This window comes from Quercus robur, chromosome 8 (assembly GCF_932294415.1).
Source record: "Quercus robur chromosome 8, dhQueRobu3.1, whole genome shotgun sequence".
NCBI classification, from domain to species: domain Eukaryota; kingdom Viridiplantae; phylum Streptophyta; class Magnoliopsida; order Fagales; family Fagaceae; genus Quercus; species Quercus robur.
In genome coordinates, this window is record NC_065541.1 from 32,559,901 (window position 1) to 32,567,869 (window position 7,969).

Consider the following 7,969-nt stretch of genomic DNA (forward strand, 5'->3'; position numbering starts at 1 on the left):
TTAAAATAGTATAAAAAATTCATTAAAAAGCAGTGTGAATACAACCAAAAGAGATTTTTTTTATTAAAAAGCAGTGTGAACACAACAATTTAATAATATATATATATATATATATATATTTTACATATGAGTTATAGTGTACAACCACTTTTGCTATGGAGCCAAAAAATATGACTTTGGCTCCACCAATGTAGCCACATTTTGGTATTTGGTGGTGCTAAAAATAACAATATAGCTTTTTAGCACCACCAAAACTAGCACTCTTCGATGAATGTTTCCTACTCTACAAAGGTAGTGGGGTGAGGATGCATGGGACGAGATTTTTGCCCCGAGTAGGGATAGAATTAGGCTACCTCACCACCCCAAATATATTTACAAAAATATCATTTATTTGATCTATGATCCTTACTTATATTAATAAGTATTAAAATGCTTAGATATTATGACTTTTTTTTTTTAATTATTTTTTTAAATGCTTTGGTTTATGTTAAAGAGTTGCTAAGTAAAAATTAGTTTGATTTGATGTGATCAATTTAAATACAATTTTAAGTATAATTTTATGTTATTGTAATAGGTGTGGAGCGGGGCAAGGCAAGTTAACATGGGATGGGTCTTAGGGGCGGAGTGGGGTGTTGTGGGGTAGGGTAAAAATTGTGTCCTAAAAGCCATATATATTTAAAATTGTGTCCTAAAAGTTGTGACTATGCCAAATGACATTTTTATCTTTGTGAAATGGTTAGACTCTTCTTGCACCAAGTGATTACTTTTAAATAAAAACTTGGATAAATTACATAATTCTTTATAATTTAGGATGGTTTCAAATTAAAGCTTAAAATTTTAAAGGTTTTTAATTAAAAAAAATGAAAATTTTAAATTGTTTCAAATTTATGCCTCAATAATTATCTATTAACTAAAGTAACAAAAATTCACATAAGTTGTGACTAAAACCTATCAATCTAAAAAAATAAAAAATCCTTTTTGGCAAGATTGTAAGATCTCTAATATATATTATATTAGAATTGTAAAATTATATAACAATCAGGCATTTAGTTATTATCATCAAAATGTTTATAAGAAAATTATGTGCTATTATATAAGCTAATTTTTCAAATTATGTCATATTATATGCTATATAATAATAGTTTGTGTTATACACGCTGTGATTGTGTTATTAAGGGTTTTCCTTCCTTTTATTATTATTATTATTATTATTATTATTTGGTTTTTCTCCTAATGTCATATGATTTTAATTTTTTTGAATTAATGACATGTAATTAACTATAAATGTATTAAAGTAATTAACATTGTTGATCCATGTGAAACTCTATTGTTAGTTATTTAAAAAAAAAAAAAAAATGCTAGGCTGATTAAAAAATTAACTCTATAAGTTTGATTGTATACATCATGCTTGCACTCTATGGGGCTAAATATAAGTATTACAAGTCATGGGATATAATTTTTTCATATGACTCATTATAAGTATATTAAAATTTTTACGATAGTATACAATGTACATAACTAAAGTAATTTTTGTTCTTTTATTTATACTGTTATATTTTTATTCAATTTTAATTATATTATTAAAAAAAATTAAATATAATTCTTGATTAAATTGTGTATTGCACATATATAGGAGTACATAAGAAACTTAGAATAGTTAGGGATGGAAATCTAAGAAAACTCAAGATACACAAGAGACTTAGCCTCCGTTTGGATAGCAATGAAAAATGAAAATTATTTTACTATTTAGCTTATTTTTGCTATTATTCATGAGCCTCACTGTACTATTTTAGCTAACTTTTATCTTTATCTATAATACTTAGTAATAAGTTTTCAATTTCAACAAAATAAGCGGTATTTAAACATACTCTTAAAATAGCTAAAACAGCTGTGTGGTCCTCCTGGCCTCCAAGGATTGAGGTGGTGAGATGATGGGAAACAGCTAAACACTATATATTATATTATATAGTAAAATAGCACGTAGTACTGTGGGGTGGACCGTGGACCCAAAGATGGATCACTTTCAAATTTAATTTGTCAACGTTGTTGTTCGATAATCCAACCTTAATTTTGACAACTGTAGTGATTGACAACCGGATTTTGAAACATCCATTCTCTCCAATTTCTAGTAAAAAGAGTGAAAGAAACGCTTTTAGATTTGTTTGCTATTGGCTAGTTATTTAGTTAATACCACGCACATGCATTGCACATTCCAAGTTCAAATCTTCTATTCAAGGGAGTTAATTTCATACCGAAGGCTGTACCGGGTTTGGCTAGCTGAATGATATATTTCAGTACCAGTTAATACTAGTGTATCATTTCGAGTTTACTGCTATTTAAAAAAAATATATATATATACATATATTATTTGTATATATTTTAAAAATAAATAAATATTACTTGTATATTTATAACTGTAAGGACATTTTTTGCTTTACAGCCCAAATGGATGGACAATGGCCCAATGAGCCCAAAACAATGAATTTGTTAGAGAGCGTGCTTGAGACTGAACGTTCGATAAATTAAGAAGATATTGATCACAATAGGCTAGTTATTATTGGAATGACCAAGACAAACAATTTGAACAAGAAAAGTTCTTCTCAGTCGAGTTCGGGGAAGATATGTTCTTATATATTTTTCACCAACTTATACAAAAATTACAGTTCTTGGTTACCCCGTGATTTTTCTCTGGTTTTTCTCCTCCTCCCTTTCTGTAATGGAGTCATTCCCTTTTATATTCCCCTTTTCCTCTTTTATCTCAGCCCTCCACGTGTAGATCAGATTGATAATCTAGATACTTGTCCCATCAGCACCTTCCTGAAGTCTTTGTGGGTAGCTGTAAGGTTGAAAAGTCACTATTCAGGTATCACTTCCACATTAATGCGGGCAGTGGATTAGATGTAAAGCATTCAATGCAATGGTAGCAGCTTTCTTCTCAGATATTTCTCAATTCTTCTTTGTCTTATCTCTTTCTAATGCTTATCCTTCCAAGCACGATTGTCTATTGCCCCGTACTTGATGGGTGGTCGAACTTTAGGCCTCCACACTGTTGGCCAAGGTGGTATCTCTCCTTAGAAGGCATTGCCTGTTCATCATAACCTGACCTCTTCCTCGGCCCAACATCCATCTGCTTTTATTTGTACTTGTTTGTCCTTGGACTATTTGATGTCCTCGGGTGCGGCCTATGGCCCATTATTCTTATCTGGGCCCTTCATCCCTACAATAGTCCTTCGAAATTCTACTCTTTCTCTCCTCATGGAAAAGTGGGATTTCGATTTTAGGCAGTTGTACCTCCCACACTTATGTTATTTCCTCACGTGTAGGTGTCTTTTCACCTGTAAAGGAGCACGCTCCTGACACTTCAACATCTGGGACACCTCAGCATTTACTCCGTACGGTGCCCTGTCCCCCCACATTCTACGGTGTGATGAAGATCATACAGTGGGGATTTTCTGTGGGGATTCAAGCGGGAACTCTCCTGCTTACTTTTCCCACCCCTATATAAATTGCTCGAAGACTCTGGGTGTTCCACTTTTTGAATCTTCAACTCTCAAGAATCAGTCCGAGGAGCCCTTCCATATTTTCGTAAGTTACCTTTAGCCCTCTTTCTCATTTCTAGGACCCTTTCTTCCTCGGCCCCTTAATTTACTCTATATTCTCCTAACACACTTTTCTCGTGTCTAAAATGGGTAGATTCACTAACTTAGTAGATACCCCAAAGGGCATAGAGAACTTTTAGGCCTGTTACCACATACCAGCTAGGGTTTTAATTTGGCATTGCCTTCAAGGGGAATGGCATGCTATGAGATCAGAGGGGGAGGTAGTAATCCCCATGATCGTTTTCATAAAGGCAGGGGGGATGAGGATCCCTATGGGTAAAGTAACTAAGGATTTTTTAGTTGCCCACAGACTCTGTCCAACCCAGTGTGCCCCAAATATGTTTAGGATCCTAGGTAGTGTAGGCGCCCTTAACGAAAAGATGGGTGTGAACCTCACCCATCACCATGTTAATTGGGTATATAAATGTCAACACCTTAAGAGCTAGGGGTATTACCTCACAACTAAGGTTCCTGAAGTTAGGCTCATATCGTGTCTCCCTGATACCAACAAGGGTATGGACCAAGACTTCCTGATTGTCTCTAGGGATTGGCATGATGGACTTCATTGCCTAACATGGGATGGGAAACCAGGTGGGGTACTTAGGCTTAGGACTATTGTTCTAACACTACCTATTTGTCACTAACACTTTCCTATTCCCCTCTTTGCAATTTATGAGTTTACTCTTCCTTATTCAATGATTTCCCACTCTAACAATGATTTTGATTTTGAAATTTTTGCAGATAAGCACTTTAATGCCCCTAACTTCAATTTCATCAAAGAACCTAACCTGACGAGGATACTTTAATCTGAGATCTTCGTACATATTGACGAGCAACTACGAGCAGCTCACCTTATCCTTGGATACAAGCCCATCTCCACTAGTTTCCAAGCCCCCAAGTACGTGATTAAAGCAAAGGACCTCGGCTACACCAAATCAACATTGCAGTGCCCGGCTTCCTCACTGGTCCTCCTCCCGCAGGTACTCAACCAATAGAGTTACCTTCTCAGCGTAGCGTCAAGGAAGTAGCAACCTTCTCCCACTTGGTTCTTGAAGAAGCAGTTAAGGTAGTGGAGGTTTCAGATTCCGAGGAGGATTTTGAAGCTTTTAACCAGCCTCAATCCTTAGACTCTCCAGGTGCCACTTTCAGCCACCTTCCCCCTACTCAAGTCAGCGACATCCAAGAACCTTCTGACATCCCCGACGCTATGGTGCTACAAAGAAAGCCCAAGATGAGCCTGCTCGAGCTCCTCAAGTCCCACGCAGGAGGGTTTATGCTCGAGGTGGCTGTCCAGACTCGACCCTCTACTCCCCTTCTCGTCCACACTCCTCCGTCTGAGCCTACAGAAAAGAAAAGAAAATGGGACAGGAAGGGCAAAGACGTGGTCGATGAGGGAGAAGTTTTCCCCTCTAAAGAGCTCGAGCCCTAAAAGGGGCCAAAATAGCTAAGGGGGAGAAGTCCTCCAACGAGGGGGCAATAATAAAGAGGGGGCCTGATCGTTGCCCCAAGGTCCAAGTTTGGGACCCCCCCTGGTGCTGTATGGAGCTCCTCTTCCCTTGGACCCCTCTATCAGAGACTTCCAAAAGGGAAAGGTAGGCTACGTGGCCAGTGCTCTGGAGCAGCCACTACTACTGCTTCAAGACATGGCCGAATTGAGGACATTGAAGAAACATGAAGTGTTTCTAACCCTAAAAAGGGATTTGACCATGCTAAGTCTTTTTTTTTTTTTTTTTAATAACTTATTACTCCTGCTATTCTTATTCTTAGAGAATTTACCTTAACTTCTCTCTTTTATTTTTTGCAGGTGATCCAAGCAACGCACATCGCCGAGGAGTGGGTAGATGATGCCCACAAGGAAATGAAGGAGGAGGAAGGATGACACATTGCCACTATTAAGGCTTTCACTTTGGCCAAGTAGAGGATTAAAGACCTCAATGTCAAATTGATTGAGGAAAATAGGGACAAGAAGAGTGCTGAGGCCGCTTTAGCTGGGGTTGAGAGGCAAGCCGAGGGCTAGCGCCAGCAATTAAGCGAAGTGGAGGACCAATTAACCATCGCTAAAGGGCAGATAGGTGCTCTAAAGAAGAAACTGGAGAAAGCGAAGGAGACTGCAGCCTGGGCCGAGTAAGAGGGCTACAATATCGGGGTAAAGGAGATTGAGGAAAACCTCAGGGCCTAGGTCACTAGAGTCTATAGAGGCTACTGCCTCCAAGTGTGGAACAAAGCATTGAACCAAACTATGGTGGATGCTTCTTCAACACTAAGGCGGGCAAAAAATGCCTTTTACCCTCCAGCCCTTCATGCAACGGGCCCCTCTAGCTCCTGAGTTGAAGTTGCTCCTAAGGCACTTGTGCCCAGTTAGGCTGCCCTTGCCAGTGCCCTTCTAGCCCCAATTGTCCCTTCCAAAGAGGCTGATCAAGTAGGAGCTATGGACAAGGACAAGGAGCCAACCAAGGACAAAGTTCCTGAGCCAGCCAAGCTTCCACCTGCACCCAAGTATTCCTCCAAGGAGAAGGGAACATCCCAGGGCTAGGTACTGGTACTAGCCATGCTCCCTTTTACCACCAAGGAGGACCCTAAGGGCAAGGGTGCAGCTTAAGCAACAGTGTTTGGGGCTCTGCCCAAACTGCAACAAAGGCCAACCCTCCTCCAAAGTATACCTAGGATTTTTTATACTTTGCTTTTGCCTTTTTATTTTTTTTATTTTTTATTTTTTATGTATTCCCTTTATGTGTATTTATTTTTTATTTTTAAACATGCACTTTCTTTGCCTTTTCAAGGCTTTATTTAATGAAAAGTGCTAAGTTTCTTTACATTTCTAGCGTGTGTATATTAAACAAAATGCTATTTTCATTTTTGAACATAGTTTAATTGATGTGAGCATAATTTATAACCTCTTCTAATTAAGATATAAAATTGCCTTAACCTTGACAAATGTCTATACCTCTTGTAATCTAACCGTTAAATCTCATGCAATTGATAACTTAATAAATTAACTTCCAAACAATGGATAATTGATAATTTGAAATTTAATTTAGAAACACACTTTGTGTACCTGAGATATTTGGCTCAAAATATTATGTGTGATTCAAGACTCCATTCTTTACTCCAAGTAATTGTGAAACATTAATCTATCCAAGGCAGGTAGTTCGAGGAGTCTAACATGACCAGGGCTTCACTTAACACTTCAAGTTGTAGGAGGTTTTAATTTACACAAAGTATGAGGTCTGAGGAACCCAGACACAACCAAGATTTTGTTTAACACTTAGAGGAAAAAGAGGGATAGAAAATGTTAATTTACCCAAAGTATGTGGTCTAAGGAATCATGCATGACTGATGTTTTTTTTAACAATTAAGGAATAGAAAATGTTAATTTACCAAAGGTATGTGGTCCGAGGAACCAAGCATGACCAAGGTTCTGTTTAACACTTAGATAAATAGTTGAAAGTATTAATTTACCTAAGGTATGTGGTCCGAGGAACCAGGCATGACCAAGATTTTGTTTAACACTTAAATGAATAAGAAGTATTAATTTACCCAAGGTATGTGGTCCAAGGAACCATGCATGATTGAGGTTTTGTTTAATACTTAAAGGAATAGAAAGTGTTAATTTATCCAAGATATGTGGTCCGAGGAACCAGGTATGACCAAGGTTTTTTTTTTACAATTAGATAAATAGTTGAAAGTATTAATTGACTCAAGGTATATGGTTCGAGGAACTAGGCATAACCAAAGTTCTGTTTAACACTTTAATGAATAAGAAGTATTAATTTACCCAAGGTATGTGGTCCGAGGAACCATGTATGATCGAGGTTCTGTTTAACACTTAAAGGAATAGAAAGTGTTAATTTACCCAAGGTATGTGGTCCGAAGAACCAGGCATGACCAAGGTTTTATTTAACAATTAGATAAATAGTTGAAAGTATTAATTGACTCAAGATATGTGGTCCGAGGAACTAGGCATGACCAAGGTTCTGTTTAACACTTAAATGAATAAGAAGTATTAATTTACCCAAGGTATGTGGTCTGAGGAACTAGGCATGATCTAGGTTTTGTTTAATACTTAGATGAATAAGAAGTATTAATTTACCCAAGGTATGTGGTCAGAGGAACCAGGCATGACCGAGGTTCTGTTTAACATTTAAATGAACAGTATGCACAACACATAATATTAGAAATAAACAGTGGCATGATTGCCTTTCCTTAATAGTAATACCTTTGTAGGTTATTTACATTCCATGGGCGTGGTACAACATTTTCATCTAAGTCTTCTAAAAAGTAAGCCCCTATACCAGCCACTGAAGTGATACGGTATGGCCTCTTCCAGTTAGGTCATAATTTTCCCCATGATGGATTCTTTGCAGTACCCA